The sequence below is a fragment of the Cygnus olor genome, chromosome 3, assembly GCF_009769625.2.
Source record: "Cygnus olor isolate bCygOlo1 chromosome 3, bCygOlo1.pri.v2, whole genome shotgun sequence".
Lineage (NCBI taxonomy): Eukaryota > Metazoa > Chordata > Aves > Anseriformes > Anatidae > Cygnus > Cygnus olor.
In genome coordinates this window covers 109,771,379-109,788,708 of record NC_049171.1, presented here as the reverse complement: position 1 = coordinate 109,788,708, position 17,330 = coordinate 109,771,379, and the positions used below count along the sequence as shown (strand labels likewise).

The window sequence follows — 17,330 nt, the reverse complement described above, 5'->3', positions numbered from 1 at the left end:
TTTGACATGGGAAAGGTGGTTTTGAAGTAATATGCCGCGCTGAGCAGTGAACGCTTATAGTTCGACATAACATAATCCAACAATCACTGGAAGGTCTGCTGCTCAGTACATCAAGGTGTGCCTACCTGCAAGCTTTCTTCTGAGGAAACAAATGCTCAGAGAGAGCAACTCGGAGAGCACAGAACAAATGGATGCATGGTCTGTGTGTCCCATGCCTGTGTGCCAAGCTGTGATGCTCCCCAAGTGACCACCGTTGTCATCAGAACCAGAGCTCTTGAGTCAAACTATTTACCATATTCCTAATATCTTACGTTTAGGCTAAAACATCACTTCAAAAAAAACCAAGATGATGTTATTTGAAGCAAACGTATCAGTTATTATTGGGGCACCAACATATCTTGATCATTAAATTCATGATTGTCCTTTTTCATCCTCTTCCTCTTGAAATGCATAATCCCAAGAGGACACAGCAGAGCTGGAACAGCCCCCTGGCTATGGAGGAATTACTGGACCTGCTGGCACTCACTCCTCCCTCCTTCCCCCTCACTGCCTTTCCCAGTTCCTGTCCTTGAGGACATCTGCAAGACCACCATAACTCCTACAGCTCCGTGGCCATGATAGGAACCGTGCTGGAACCACTGGACTCTGCAAGAAAGTGTCCTCATATGAACGTGTAACTCGCCTACCTACGCCACTTGATTACTCGTTTATCCAAATCTGCAGCTCGCTATCACGGACAAAAACTCTGAGGTAACTTCAAAATGCAAATCTCCTTCAGGCTGTTATCTAAGAGCGGTGCGGTTCACAAGCAGTGGTTCCCCCATGCAGCACTCCTCCCTACAGAGCAAAGGAAGAAAGAAAAACATTGAATCAATGGGTCTCAGCCAACGCCATGGTGCTGATGTGCCACCTGAATCTGACGTATGCAGGAAGAAGCGGGGGGGAAAGGGTAGGCACAGAACTAGGGTAAAAGGGAGGCAGCTGAAAATTAAGATCTGTGTGAAGCTAGAAGAGAGGCATGCTCACGCATGTAAGACATCACAGCTGTCACACCCTATGCACACACGCAAGTCAGAGTAGTGCACGGTGCAGGTGTAGTTACTTCTTTTTTATATACGTGTTTCATAAACACAACCCACTTTTAGACAGCAAGGACAAATGCAGAGCATCCAAAACACAGCTCTTCGATAACGATAAATCTCGAGTTTATAAAAGCCTGTCCATCCCTCCCAATTTATTTAAATCAGGGAAACAGCTAAATGGATTTTTTCCAACTTTGCACTTAAAGGAAAATTCACCTCAAGGCTGACAAGCATAAAAAAAAATCAGTCCAATGGGTGATTTTTTTCTAAGCTGCAATAGTCTGAAAACAGGGGCTTGTAATGAAGCTGCCCTTTCAACCATAACCACGCTGCCACTAGAGCAACACAATCATATTCCCTGTGCAAAGAAGCAATGCATTTAACATTTTCTTCACTGTGTATTATCTATTAGCAGAGTTTGTCACAGAGATATGTGGCCGTTCCCTGCAATACTTATGAATATATGGCAATGCATACAGGAACCCATCCATGTCTGCTTCAGCACAGGTTTGTCTTATTATATTTTGGCAAACAACTTAAAATACCCTCCCTTCTCTTATCTTGGGTTTCTGTTAAACGCTGTCACTATCAAGAAATATAAGAAGGCCTGGGCAAACATCTCAGATCTCCCCATTGCTATTCACTCCTACTAATGCACATTACACATTCAATTCTCCCTTGCTGCTTCTCTGAAAAAGGTCTTGTCAAAAACAGATTTCATTTTTTTTTTTTCTGTGTATGCACAAATTAGTTATGGATGATTAACAAAGCATTCATTCTTTTATTTGCTTTGGCTGAGACTTGATCTGTGTTACATTCATGTGAGGGAAGCACTTCATTTGGTGTTGATTAAATATGAAACACTGCACTGTTGATAAAGAGAGTTGTGTTCAGGTCTGCACATTATACTGACAAAAGATGCGTGGTATTGGGCTAACATTTTCTTAAACAAGTTTTTCCAGATTTTTAATTGCAAAAAACTTGATACATGTTTTTTTTTTTTTCCCTGTTCACCAAATGGTGGGCAGTAAGTGCTTTATGTCCTAAAGCGATCTGCCGCAGTCTTAACAGGCGGCACTAGTCATTGCACAGTTAACACAATAAAAGGCAATTCCAATTTTTGCCTCGTAATTCGGTTCTTTAAACACTCCCCTTTAAGGCACCTAACTTACATTATAAAGTTCATCCAAAAAAAAATCTGCAAAACTAAGCGGGACAGACAGCAAAGCCTAGGTTACAAAATTCTGCTCCTGTTACTTAAAAAATAAAATGAAAATGAAGAAGCATCGGAGCAGTTTAATGGAAACTCAGAGCCAGTTGTAACTCACAGTTTGACCTTGATCCTGTGTTACAGACTCCAGCTATCACAGGATAACACGTGCATAAATGCTCGTCTATACAGCCTATAAATCTTCCAAGTCCATTAAACAGCATCAAAAAGAGCTCACTTAGTTTCAGCGAGGTATTTAAGCACAAGCCTAACTTCAAGCATATGATTTACTTGTAATTAAATCAAGTTAGGGAAAGCCTCGCGATTAAGCACCTTGTTAAATCTGGGAACAAATTATTAGCCCTTATAAACCGGGAGATTCTATCTTGGGGTTTATGGCGCATGAAAACAAACACGTGCGCGCGCACACGGAGCATTATGCATACTTTTGCAAGAGGGGATTTATTTTTAGTTTAACTCCACGGCAGTAAGCGCATCTCTTCCTTGGATTGGAACGAACTCTGGCCACAATGACTTCCAAGCCACAAATCTCACACAGGCAATGTGGTCCCGCGCCTGAACTTCCAAGAACGATGGTATCACACCGCAATAAAGCCTCCGCTAACATCACAAAACTAAGAGCATTAGGGGCCTTAAACAGCAGGGCTAACAGAAGATGAACTTGTGATTTTCATCCTGCTACCTGGGATGGTGAGTCTTGTATACTGCGAAGCAGGAGAGAGCCCAGAGCAAGGGACGCTTGATGCAAGGGAGGTTTAGAAGGGATGGCCGATGCTCCGAGGGCTGGTGCTCCACACAGAAAATGGGGCTTGGGGTCAGCTCCTCTCCCCCAGCCCCGGGAAGCCGTCCCCAACTGCCATCCGAGTCCCAGCTCAGCTCCTACCTGCAGCCCCCTGCTAAGGAGATGAACGAGCCTGCAAAGGCCAGGCGAACACCAGCACGCGTGCACTGGCAGGGACACGAAGCAGGGAGCAGAGAGGAAAGACAGGAGAGCACCTGCCTTGGCAGGAGCAATCCGTGAGAATGGTGCAGTCAGAACTCCTGTGTGCCTGCATTTGCAAACTCCCCAGTGTTTTAGGGAGATTTACTCTTCCCATTGCAGCCTGCGGGTATTCAGTTCCCCATCCCCACATACACATGACGACTGAGGCAAATTTTTTTTTTTTAAAGGATCCCCAGCAAGATTTTTTTTTGTTGCTTTGGGTCACGTAAGAACACACGAAATGGTAACACGACAAATGCTCACATGCACTTTCTTGCCTCTATTTCCACTCACTGGAATTAAGCCAGAGACGTCTAAGTAGTGCGCTCTGTTCTCTTCCACTCCCTCTCAGAAATTGCAGGCACTTTCTCCTCTGCAGCCAATTTCCTCCTCCTTTTCTGTCCGGGCCCAAGTTTAAACCACTACAAAACAATGTCCCCCTGTTATTCCCCAGGGCCCGCTCTCCATGCTTCCCTGCTGGGCTCCCTGAGCCCTCCCAAACCTTTAAGGCTTTATGTTTACAGATCCCGTAAGCAAACCTGATCTCTCTGCTCTGATTCTCGGAAAATTCCACTCTCCTCTGTCTGTGTATGGACTTGGCTGCTCCGATTTCCTCCTGGTTCGGCCACTCCAAGGTCCTGAGTTCGTGAGTATGTTATTAGCCTGGCTCAAACGTACCTGACACGAACCCAGCAGCATAGCACCAATGCAAAAATGCAGGAATATTCTGGGGGCACGGAGTCTTCCCAGTCTGAGCCTGACACTTGAACTTGGGCATTGGCAAGCCAAGCAGTGAGTACGTCACATATTATTCAGCTTCCCACTTTCTTGTGTTATCTACAGATACTGTTCTACAGCTTGCACACATTATAATTGACAAAAGTAAGTGCTACAAAGTAAATATCAGTTTCACATAGTCAGTTTCCATGTATTCTCTTAAAATGTTATTCCCTACATTGCAGCTACAATCAGAAGCACTCCTGGAATGTTGCATGCAAAAGTCCCACCAACATTTCTGAAGCTCCTCTATAAACAAGTTCACAAATTTGAAAGGCAGAGATGTTACTAATGGTTTATTTATTAATACATCACGTTGCCATCTAACACTAATACAAGAATAAATTAATAAATACAGAGTCACCCTACAGAAAACATTTCCTTCACTGCTTCTTGGCTGTGAAGTTAGCCTGGCATAAGGAATTTTTAAAATCTGAGTGTTCACTTGCTTCGTATTTGCTCCATTCATACTTAAAAATATTCCATAATAAAAAGAAATAGGGGGAAAAAGGTGAGCAGACTTAAGCCCCTAATGATTATACTTTTAAAACCCCTTCCTAGACTCTGCATTAACGAATTATCAGAGAGCAGTGCTTCAGTTCCGGGCAGTTAGCAATAGCACTCGTGTAATATTACGGAGCCTGATGTTTTGGCAAAACTAGAGCAGGAAAAAAGCTCAACCTAAGAAAGGCATATTGTACATGTGACCTGCAGGACTTGGATTATTACCTCTAAGCTTATTAAGAGTACAAGCTGTCAGTCGGACCACCCCACAACCAGGGAGGAAAACTAGGATTACTCAGCAGTAAAAGGCATAAGAAGGCGATGTGTACTCTCACGACGGGCAAAGGCAGAGAAAGTGAACCACAGACCTGCTTCAGCTATCTAGAGCCATAATTGGCTCACAAGAGCGACTACCACGTTAGGGCATTATCATTATCTAGCTCACATAACTGGAAATTCACGCTCTGTTCTTTAAATTGGCTTAACCAGCAGCATCTGCAGCACTTTAATTAATTACAGCAATTGGCGTACCTTAAAAGTAGATGCACAGATCTGCAATGATAATGCCCCATGAGTAATAATTGCAAGCCAGTATTAAGCCAGATCTGCCCTAAACAAAACCAAGTATACGCTGTTGTGCTTCAACTGCACAGAAAACAAGCCTCGGTACAGTCATTATTCTTGCCTGTATAGGTCCATCAGCAAACACTGCAATTCAGCGTGCCACATGCCATCAGCTGGCGAGTGCTGAAGCTCACGGCACACACGACAAAAAACTGTGCAGGGTAAATGCTGGCATGCCAAAATTCGGTCGGGTACTTCAACTTCACTTTCCTTCAAAAGATAAACTTGCAATTAAAGCCACAACAGAGACTGATGATCACTATTTATTTTTAGTGCATTCCCATCAGAAAAAAAAAGGCAGATGTCACACCAAGCACAGAATAAAGTTTTCTTGACAGCCATTAGCTTAGCTTCAGTAACAAATCCACAGCAACTGTACACAAACGTGTAATTTTTTTTCCTGGTATCTACAGCTCTAAAATACAACAGAATTGCCTTTAAAAAACAGGGACAAATTATTATTATTATTTTTATGTACAGCAATTAAAAATCTTTACTTAGAAGTTTGTTTTTTTGTGTTTTTTTTTTTAAAGCCGGACAATGAAATGCCTGTATCCATCCTGGACACATTTAAAAGCTCTTCTTTAACACAGCTCTTCATACCGTTTCCAGGCAGAAAGCAGAACAATGCTATCGAGATTTGTTGTGACTTGCTTCAGTACAATTTCTGGTTTAAAGACAGATTTTACATTTGTCTAATTACCACCGCGCTGGGAAGCAGGACACAGGAATCTGAAATCAAGTGTCTTGCATGCAAAACGAAAGTTTAAACAAACAAGTGTAAACAGCTCAATGCTCCTAAGACGACCAAATCTGATACTCAAATTCATCCATAATTCAGGGGTCACAACACCTGGTCTAAAGGCTGTCACTAAGCCAGCTTTTGCTACCAAACTCAAACCTGTTAATCACACCCAAGTTTTATCTTTCGTAGCCGTAAGGAAGAAGGAAACCTAATTTCCTTCATTCTAGAAAACACGCAGTAGTTTCCACACAGAAGTTTTGAACAGATTTTTAACCAAAAAATACAACACAGACATAGGATCAGCTCAGGTATTACGCTGTTTAAGTTGCCAAAACTTTCACCATCCCATACAAATAGATGCTGCAGCACACAACGTGCCTTTGTGTAATTCTGCCTAACTCCCCTTTTCTGGGAGCACGCTCGCTTCCAATGCAAGGCACCGAGCAAACTATGACAGCGAACATCGGCAGGGAATTGAGTGCAAGCCCCAACAGCTAAAATACCGAGGCTGATGCAGCAGCAAAAACCCGAAATATATGATATAGCAACTGATATAGCAACCAATCTGATATAGCAACTCGCACTGCCGGCATGCAAAGGGTAGTCAGAGGAGAAAAATACCCTTTATAAAACTGCAAAACTCTGGTGACTGTGTTTATATACACTGTGCGTTTGGGCTGGTCAGGCAGCAGCGAAGCTCTCACTCGGTCTGTGCTTTTTAGAGTTAAACACAGGCTGTCATATGTGTTTATGTATATAAAAGGTATATGTTCTTACTGGTAGGTGTGATTTTAAAACATAAATACCTGCGCCCGGATAACACGTTTATCTGTGGTGCCCAGAAAACAACTGCATGCACAAGTAAACAGCTGCACCCTCGGCGTAACCACCATCATTTCCTGCGGATCCATTTATAAATATTAATCCAGAATCCACATGTGTTAAGGCACCAGCCTCCAAGGAAAAAAAGCCACAGTGCCAGAGAAATACAAAATAAAATAACTCTTATCTAACACCAATGCTTATTCCACACCCTTGTTTCTGATGGAGAGAGATCACAAGGGCGCAACACAAGCTATTCCTTGCCTAAACACCGTCACGAAACACTCCGATATAAAGGTTGGAAGGATTAGCACAAAAGGTCCCCCTCTAAGACAAATGTCTCCTTCATAGTTCATTTCACAGGCAGCGCGACTGCTCAGTCAGGCCTGTGACGCCGAAGCTCCCCGTGTGTACCTGCTAACCAAACACGCCGAGCACTTGCAAAATGTCGTGTTGATACTAGCAGGTTTTTAGAGGGGATTTTAATTACCACCAAGCCCAGGGAGACATTTTAAACGCCGGCAGATCACCAAACAGCTCCCGCTTCAAATCTCAGTGCTTGACGAAACAACTTTTGCGGAGGAATTAGGAATTTGCCAACTTGGCAGGGCCTGCGCTCGCCTTCCTCCCTTCTCCCCCTCCAGCCTCTCACCTTTCCACAAGCAAAAAATGCAAGATGTGAAAAAAACAACCAAACGTTTTAAAAAAGTATTCCATATTTGCAAATACTTTTCAGAGTTCATCACATTTACACAGAAGCCACTTTTAAAAATAAATACACAGGTGAATGTATCAGCACGCACTGGAACACGCTGGGGTTTGCTGTAACAATGAAATTACAAGGGGATTTTTAAGCAAGCTGTAAGTAACAAGGGGAAGAAGCAAGTATAATTCAGATTTCTACGGACACTTTTAATTTAAATATTCTTCTCTAATGATTATGCTGTTTTACATGTTGCAGAAAGCCGACATTTCAGGAACTCCCTGGCCTGTTAATCTTTTCCTAATGCCATTTTCTCAAGGTACTGGACCTTTCTCTTTCAGTAACAGACTGCATCATGAAGTACTACGATTTCTCAAGTGCAAAGGGCTGAATTTTAGTGCAGAATACTTCAGCCTTACCAGCATGTCGATTTTTTTTTTTTTTTTTTTTTTTTACTCCCCCTACTGGCATATTATAAAAGCAAGGAGAGAAAAACCTGAGGGGTGTTCCAGCTTGTAAAACACAACAAGAAAATATTTTTTGTAACCTCAAAATAATTGTTCCCACAACTTGGCAAAAGATTAATCTCAATCCTGGGGATTTTTGAGCCATCAGCAAATTTTTGGCAGATTTTTTCATTGAAAAAAATTAACTGAGCACCTTAAAACAAACATTCTGGACCACTTGGTGTAACAATTACCATCAAGCAGTTCCATCATCTGTCACTGCTCAGATCAAAACAGATCACTCCCCAAAACACATTATATGGCTAGTAAGGAGCGATCGACGGAATATAACTCCCCATGATGACCACTGCTGTACAGAAACGAGTAAAAACATCCCGGGCTTAACGAGTTGCTACTTAAATGTTAGTGCTCCGTGAACCATTTTATATTAAAATTGGATAGTTCTAAACATCACACATACAAGAAGTATTGTTTGACACAGTGCCATTTTGATGATAAATTGCAATCTACAGCTCAAATAATTCTAGCCAGGGATTAACATTTCAGAGGCTGAGCCAGAGATTATGTGTGTGGATCTTGAATTTCATCATCTCCCTTCGGCACAATAGCTTATTCTTCCTTTTTCATCTATTCTCTCATGAAGGGTCAGGAAAGCTTAGCCTTGCTGTTTCATTCATTTCATCTCTACATTAACCAGATACCTTGCAGTCTTCAGTTCTTATGTGTTATTCCATTACAAATACTACAGCCACACTGCGCTATGCTACTGCTAATGAGCTATGTACCAAATCAAAGGGTGCCATCAAGTGGTTGCAGCGCACTAACAGCGTTATGCAAAGTTTGTGCTCTGCACGGGGTTTCACCAGGACACATGACTTAGGGTGGATTCGACTCCACCATCATTCAAAGCTTTTGGAAAAATTCAGATGCTGAAAGAGAGTGGTCCCTTGCAACTTTCCTTCCTTCCTTTTCATTTGCAGCTGAGCAGCTGGTACCACCACACAGGAGAATTCACGGTCCCTCAACGCAAGGGTCAACAGGCGCCAGGATTTTCACGGCCGTTGCGCGCTTGCCTTCTCATCACCATGCTCCAGAGAACAAGAACAGCCTTCAAGACCTCCAAACAGCCTCCTGGATAACTCTGAAACAAGAAGGGCACTGCAGGGTGGGGGGTTCTCCGCAGACCACCACAGAAGGGAGAATAAATACAACCAACCACCTGTGCCAGCACACGGGGTTTCAAATCAGGCTGGTTACCTAGTCATCTACACTTCCTACTGTACTTGAAGACAATGCGACAGCTCTTCCCTGCAACAATACCGATAAATATCTTTGACATTCCTCATCAACTAGAAGTAAAAATGACTTGAATGATCATTCTGACACAAATAACTGGCATTCCCAGATGAAATACTCCATAGCCAAAACCCATTTCTTATTTAGCCATTTTCTTCTAACACAGATGGCTCAAAAACACAGCCCATTACTCCAACAACTCTAAATACAACTCACCTTTGCCTGGCAGGAAAAAAAAAAAACCACCACCAACCAACAACCAAAACCCAAAGCCAATCTGTAGGACACTGAGGCAAAAAGAGGGAACCAGTCCAGATTTTTCCAACGAAAAGAACGGTGCTGGTCTAAAAGCTGTGGCAACTCTACTACTGTAGCAAAAAAGTTTTGCAGATGCTATGGAACACAGAAGAGCCTAGTTTGGCGGGGATGAGCTGAGACTGACTTAAGATTACCCAGTTGTGTCTCACCAGATCATGGCCATCAATGTCATAACTTCCAGAAAGTCAGCCGATGCTTAATATTACACCTTCCAGCTTGAAAAAAAAAGAGGAAAGGAAAGAATGTGATTCAAATGCAACCAGTCAAAATAGACATAATTCTCTTCATTGTGGAAAGGGCTTGGCTCCAAAGTTTAAAATGCTGAATGGTCATGACCACACCAGCTCAACCACCAACTTTCTGAGGATGCAACTTCAACCACATTTTTCCTGCAGCAGTGACAGAGAAGGCTCCATACTCCAGAAATGCTCAAGGTAAATGAGATCCAAACTCTTCCGAGACTCTTCCCATCCTCCTGAGAACTATCGACAATGTTCCCACATCTGGTCTGTCTAAACAACCTGCCGACAGCTCAGACAACCGCTCATGATTTGGGATGCCCATCACAGCCACTCTAAGGAAGTATATGGTTATAACGCCCATGTATTAAGACAAATAATGAATTTTCGTCATCTGCAAGGCAACATTCGTGTGGCAGACCAAAGATGACTGGAATTGGTAGTGCAGAAAGAAGTCAGCCCTTAAAACTCCCTGTGTTCTCCCTCACAGGGATATTTCAAACTTCATGTGCTCCCCTTTGCACTTGCTTGCTTTAGCAGGCCTGCCAAATCCCTGATTCCGCAATGCACAGCCTTCACAGGAAATCTGCATGCAAACTTCCAAAGGCTTAACTAGAGGTAGAAGGAAAAACGAAATCTAAAAAAGCACCAAGAACCATGCTAAGCCATGTCCCAAAGTATTTCACAACACAAGTATTACAGAAATAAAAGAGAGAGAGTGCTTGGCTTCCATGAAGCCACAGAGAGCTGCTCCATCTGAAGAGAAGACTTCAAGGAAGGGATGCAGGTAGTAGTTACGGAGCAGGCTGCATTAAAGCCATTCCACTAAATCCAGTTGAAACCCCTAAATTGTTCCATAGATCTCAAATATCCTGTTACCCTTCCTCTACAGCATCCACACTAGTTATTTATGCAGCCCATATAATACCTTAAATCCTTCCAAATAAATGAGTTTCTTTCATTATACGATGTAATTAAAGTTACATAACATGAATTATAACCAATTATAGCAAAGATTGATGCTGATGATTCACGGAACGACTTTATACTAATTCTTCGTTGACAGATTTTTAGGGCTATTGTTCAAATAGTCCATTTTGTCCTTTCACTGACAAGCACAGCCAAAATCCTCCAAAACTCATTATGCTCCTTCCTACGGCTGCTCTTGGAAGCAGGCACCTGATACCTCTGTCATTCCGGGCTTTGGCACTTAGTGGAGTTACTTCTGCAGGGGCGTGTCCTTCGCTCTTATTCCACTTTGGCCTGACAACAGCTTATTCTCTCTGCTGCTCACGTTACCTGATCAGCCATTCTCCTCTTGTTTTAGCCTTTCCATTGCAGACAAATCCTTACGCACCAACATTAGCCATATCAATAATTCTTCACATAGTTTTCAACGTTGCTTCTGATTTGTTAGATATCTTATGTCCTTTTTGATTTTTGTACCGTGCCTTCCTGCGACTGCTGACTTTTATGGAGCTGTTTTGCTATAGGGAGCAGAGCTTTAAAGAGTTTCCCACATCTTATTCTTTGCCATCCAAAATACTCCCATGGTATAGATCATTAGAGCTGCATATAAGAACTGGGAACCTTTAAGGAAAATCTCCACAAACTAAGAAGTATATTTACTTTCAGCAGGCAAAGCCCTCAGAGTCAAACCCACCGGCTTCCTATTTCAGACTGTGCACCACCAGGTATTAACCAGCTCAGCCCCAGGTCCATCGCACTCAGCCTGCCATCCTCCTGTTTGCTCTCAGCTCTGGTCTACAGGAAACATTTCTACACACCCAACTAAGCCCGAAGTTGTTCTTTCATGCTGCCCACCAAAATTCAGGAAACAATTTGCCCCAGCTGCACACAACACTGAACAACAGGAAAGGAGAAACTTCACACGTAAAAGCAATACGATGGCACGGGGGCAATTCAGAACGAAGAATATGCTGAGAGGGAAAAAATACTGAATGGAATGGCGTTAATTAAGTTATGAAGGTCAATTAATTTCCATTATATTAAACTCTATTAAGACAGCTAACAACCAAAGATAATAGGCTGAAGGCAATAACACTCAGCGCTATTACACTGACAGATGGTTTTCCTAATAACAAAGGGTTGCAGGAACCCAGAACTCTTATTTTTCTGTCAGCCAGCTCCTGTTCTGCTGGTGGCCACTATTCTTAAATAATATGCCCTGGGTTAAATTGTGACTGCTTGCATGTACAATCCTATCCAGTCACTTAATGCAGGGCTACATTTTACACAATAATGGATATTTTAATTCTTTTTTCGACACACATTTCTGTACTTTGAGCACAGGCAATTGCAAGGTTTTATCTCAAATCAACCAACGTATTCAATGGGACTCCCAGATTATCTGCCTTTGAAGGTGACTTATGTCAAAACATTTTTCATTAAATGTGTTGCCATTTTTCCCATTTTCCACATTGAATATTTTGTACTACGTGGCTGCAACATATGCTGGTTCAACACCGTATGGCTACTGGGTCAAAAATGAGATTTATCCATCATAATGTCGCCCCAGACGGTGGCATTTTAAATAATGATATTCTGAAACACATCGAGAGCGAACACGTATCTGTGACTATATGTAAATGTGAAAACACACTCGAACACATAAAAGCAGAAAAAAAGTGGCAAGCTGAACAAGCTTAAAAGCAAATACTTTTCTATTAAAAGGCAAGTTGGTCAGCTCAGCTTATGTCTGGAGTATGATTAAGAACCCCACTGTAAAACAATTACCAAGACACTATTCTGTATTTGATGTCTGAAAGAGAAAAGACCTCATGCAGACTCTGTGTGAGCTGGCAAGTCTATTTTACTGCTGATTTTCTATGAATAAACATATGCTAAGAGTGGCTGAAACACGCTGCTGGTTTTAAACATGCTTAATGTAGTATTAGGGGTTCGTTTCCAAAGCTGTCTGCCTTGTTTATCAGCTTCCTCCCTCCAGCTGGCAAAGAATACCACTGATAGCAACCCCGATCAGTTGTCTGGCACAGTACACACATCTACAGGAGACATGTACTTCTAGCAAGGAAATAAAGCCAAAAAACCCTAAACAAAAAAAGCCAAAAAACCCTAAACAAAATGGTTCTAGCAATTCAGAAAACAGTTGTACTTTACTACTGTGAATCAATAATAACCATATAATTTATATATCATCAAACTCATTCCGTTGTAAATGTTATGGTGTACAGCACTTACAGAGCTTACAAACGGAGCGCGTGATGCCTGGGCTGTTCCGTACCACTCCCTGCACCCTCCTGTCTCCATCTTCCATTTGTGAGACCCTCTAGTGTAAGTGTAGCATGAAGATCAGAAAATGAGATTACTTTGTCTTTTCTAGAAAATTTTAAATTGAAAAGCTGTAGTTCTCCAAATTGCTGTATAATCTGTAGGCAAATACGTTCCATACAGTTCCACTTAGTGCAGTTATTAACATTGCATCAGAAATATTATTATTTGAAGGACAGTTTAGGCAGTACATTTCATGTGATAAGGATCAAGTAACAACAGAAAACTTCCAGAATTATTTGTGAAAAAAAAAACAACAGGAGAAAAGAGTGAGATCCAGGGGCTGCTGTGGGTCAGAACTGCCATGAGCTCACGGAGCTTTTAGGGGAAGCTTTTGCAGCACTTGCCCTCGCAACCAGCACGATTGTGTCTCCTCTCCATATGCTCTGCCTTTCATAGGGGGGCACCTCCCTCGAACAGCCCAGTCTTCACATCTTGCTCACCTAACACTAAATGCAACTGTCCTACAGCATTTGGTGCGTAAGTTCTCCAGCAGAACTCATATTTGTGAAGGGTGTCATCTGCATCCTTTGCCTTCTGTAATTTTCACAGAAGATGCCGACTATTCAACAGTGGCTTTCGATACCTCCTGGGTCAGTGCTGATGGACAGGAGACTCCTCTGCTCCAGGACATCTGTTCTACACCAGGAGCAGTCACTTGCTGCACAGGCCCGTCTCCTGCTCCTTGCAGACCCTGGCTTTTAGTTACAATTGCTTACACAGGCTACCATGTAGTCTGGATGAGTGATATTGATTTGTTATGAAAGATGCTGGATCAGGTCTGCAAATTATAAAATGCAGGCAAGGTCTCCTGCCCTGCTTCCCCCATAAACAGACCACCAGCCAATCAAGACAAAGATTCCTGCAACTTTTGCTCCAAAACCCTAATCTTGGAGATTCCTGGACTAGAACAAAGTGCTATTATTTAATGTAACCAAAAACAAAAAGCAAAACAAGTTTTCTGATTCTCTATTAAATTTAAAGCAGAGCAAGTGTGAGATGGCTGACAAAGCAGCATTTAATTCCCAGCTATATCTAGACCAGAATACCCAGCCTAATTTACACAGACAGACAGTCACAGTTCACATAATCACATACAGCAGAATATGACAGTGGAATTAAAGGACCAGGAAAGCATGTCTGAACCACAAGCTTCCTATTCTAAACGTATTAAAGGCAGACATTTAATTCAGAAAAAGGCTAACCTCGTTGTTTCTTATTTTAAGCCAAAAATTTATTTCAAGCAGAAAATACAAAATGAGTGATATAGCTTTTTTGATTACTTTTTTTTTTAAATAAATCAAATAGCCAATTTAGACTTAAGCTCCCACGTGCCACAAAGATGCACTAGAAGCGATAGCCAAGATTTTGAAATAAATTCTGATACAGCAACTGATCAGCAAACGAAGAATCGTCTTATTCCACATGCCAGTCTGTTTTTCCCCAGGTTCTTTTTGCAAATGGAGCTGACAGTACTCAGAATTTCAATTCAGTACACTACACTGGTATTCACCTCCCAGCATTTATTTCCAGAAACAGGTGTGAAGTTTTTGACATCTAGCCTCATGCTTTTATTACAATGTAAAGCAGAACTTGCTCTTGTGAAGTTACTGTAGCAACACTGGTATCATTGAAGGGAATTAAACACCCCGTCTAAAAGTCTGATTTTACCAAAATTGTGGGTTAATTACTCCACAAATTCAGATGAGCTGGTATTTCTTGAAAAGCCTCATTTAGAAAATAACACATTCAAAGCTGCATCTGATGGAAGCTCCTGTCTTCCTAATACCTCATTTTATTGTATTGCATTTAAAATAAGTCACCTTTAATCCCAGGAACAAGCTCATTTCTACACTCTGTCCACCTGCCCTCTTTCCTATTACTTTCACATTATTTATCATCTTTATTTGTGTTGTCATATCTAAAACTAATGGATGGGCATTTTAGGACAGGAAGTAATCTCTCCGAACCTGTGAATGATGTAAGATGCTTTAGGGCATTCAAAATGAAAATTAATCAAAAGCTATCACAGTACAGAATTTCTGGAGAAAGAAAACATAACAGAGCACTTGTTCTAATAAAATGAAACTAGATCATGTTAAATTTTCTGTAACTTTTTTTTAACGTTTCTTTCATTTTGAGGCATTGCTCACATTTGAGCTGAGGATGGTTCAGAAGCCATGGTGGGTTAGGGCTCCTAAAGCTAAAGAAGAGCAGCGGACAGAAAGAAAACTCATCTTCCAGCTTAAGTTTATTATTCTTCATAACTGTTTGCTGTGGGCTGCTTGAACGGAAAACTCTAAAACATCTGTTTTCTCACTGCAGCTTTCTTGGACATTTTCCTGGAGAAACCACTTAAAATATTGTTATTGGTCAAGGGAGAAAAAATAACCAGAAGCAGGAATGTGTCTCACAGAATTATACACTCCTGAGATCTTACAAACACTGTCAAACTTGAAAGGCTGGCATCTAAAACAAGGAAACGTTTTTAGTAAGGCAGGGGTTTTTCTTCACCATTCACTAACTAGATATTTAAAAAGGCACTATCAGAAAACAGCGGCCTAAAACAGGATGTCAGAAATACTGGAAAAATCTCTAGAAAGGATAGGTGTGCAAGTGCGTTCAGCTCCCAAGACCTCAGTACACGAACAGCCTGGAAATTTGGGGCAATGCTTTGCCTCACAGGTGACAGTGTGCAGGCAGAGCTGGGTGCTGGTCCCTGGAAGCCATGGGCAGCGCAAGCAGAGAGGGATGCTGAACACTCACCTACACAAATGGTCCTTTAAAAGACAATGCTAATGATCTGCTAATGCGATGAAGGGAAACAAAATCCCGTGTGTAACCACTATCACATCATTGTGGGTGATTAGTCAGAAGCAAGAATAACGAAAGGGAGCTTCCAGACGCGCAGAAAGCAGAATCTGTTCTCCATATCCGTAATGGGTAAGGCAAGAAATAGCAACCCAAAACCGCATCAACGGATTCCCAGCAGTGAGGGCAATGAAGCATCGAAATGTGCTGCCTGGAGATGCTGCAGCGATACCATCTTAAAAAGCTTTTAAGAAACAGTTTAGCCAAGTGTTTGTCTGGAATGATGCTGCAGGACAGACTGAGTAAAGCTGCCTCCAGCCCAAGTCTAGGCAAGTCTAGGAAAAAAGCTTCAAAAACAAACAAAAAAAAGGTGGGACATTTTTCTCCATTCATCTGCAAAACAGAAAACTGGAAAAGTTGTTTCATAGACCAAATCTTTACCCACTGAAAAATTCCTATGAGCTTTTCAATTCCATTTAAGAATGTAGAAGGAATCGGTCTCCAAGGCCGTCAGCAAGCAGGTAAATGTGAGTCCATCCTCAGTGCATGTGCTTGCATCCTTTCCTATACTCCTTGCAAAGTGAAGCTTTGGGCATGCTAGAAAATAAAATGACATTTTTCCATCACTTGAGCTACCTTTATTTTAGACAAAGTTCTTGTTGAAGTCATAAAAAAGTCTTGTTGACTTCTTGTTGAAGTCAAAAAACTTCAGCATATTAGGACCAGTTTAAAGTCAGAGTGGAAACAGCATATGCTCAAATTACCCTTCGGAGTAATGACAGAGAAAATCACTTACTAGATTTTTAAATGAAAAGCAAGTAGCCCCTGCCCACTGAATAAACTCATGCCGATCTGTTAGAGTTTGAAAGCCGTTTACCTCGTCACAGGATGAAGGAGTCTTACTCAGCTATGAACTTCTCGCTCTCCGTCTTGCAACAACCAATATGAAGATCCAATATGATTATTCAGAAGAGTAACAAACCCAAGATAACTTAACTATCTCACGAAGAAGAGTCAGATAACCAAAGAGTTTGGCTAAACAAAGATGGAATCTGAGACAGGAAAGCTCACAGTGAATATACAAAGAATGCAGCTGTGAAGGAGAGAAAAACATGGAAGAGACCTAGGGAAAAAGAATATTGACACGTAGATATTAATAAACCATGCTATGAACAAAGTATTTATGGATTAGACATTCAGTAGATGACAAAGGTTCACTTACTAGCATGCAAATACAGAGCAGCCAATGTGTTAAAAATAGTTTAAAAAATCAGAAGATAAATGTATTTGCAAGACTAGAAGAACAAAATAACTAAAAACCATAAATGCCCTGCCTCATTTTCATTTACAGCATGATGATCTTGAACAAATCACCACATCTCACTGCTATTAAAACTTCACCTGGAAGTCTAGACTG

The 17,330-nt window shown here is 41.6% G+C and overlaps 1 protein-coding gene across 26 annotated transcripts in view; it reads right to left on the bottom strand.

Moving 5' to 3' along the window:
* The window catches only part of EHBP1 (EH domain binding protein 1), a 213,215-nt gene that overhangs the window by 143,747 nt on the left and 52,138 nt on the right, over positions 1-17,330 (bottom strand). Inside the window, exon 1 of one of the 26 annotated variants that reach the window (XM_040554165.1) lies at positions 687-705. The exons of the other annotated variants lie outside the window; for them this stretch is intronic. The gene's annotated coding sequence lies outside the window, so the exon portion shown is untranslated. Of the gene's footprint in view, positions 1-686; positions 706-17,330 lie in introns of those variants that run through there. 26 annotated transcript variants of the gene reach the window in all.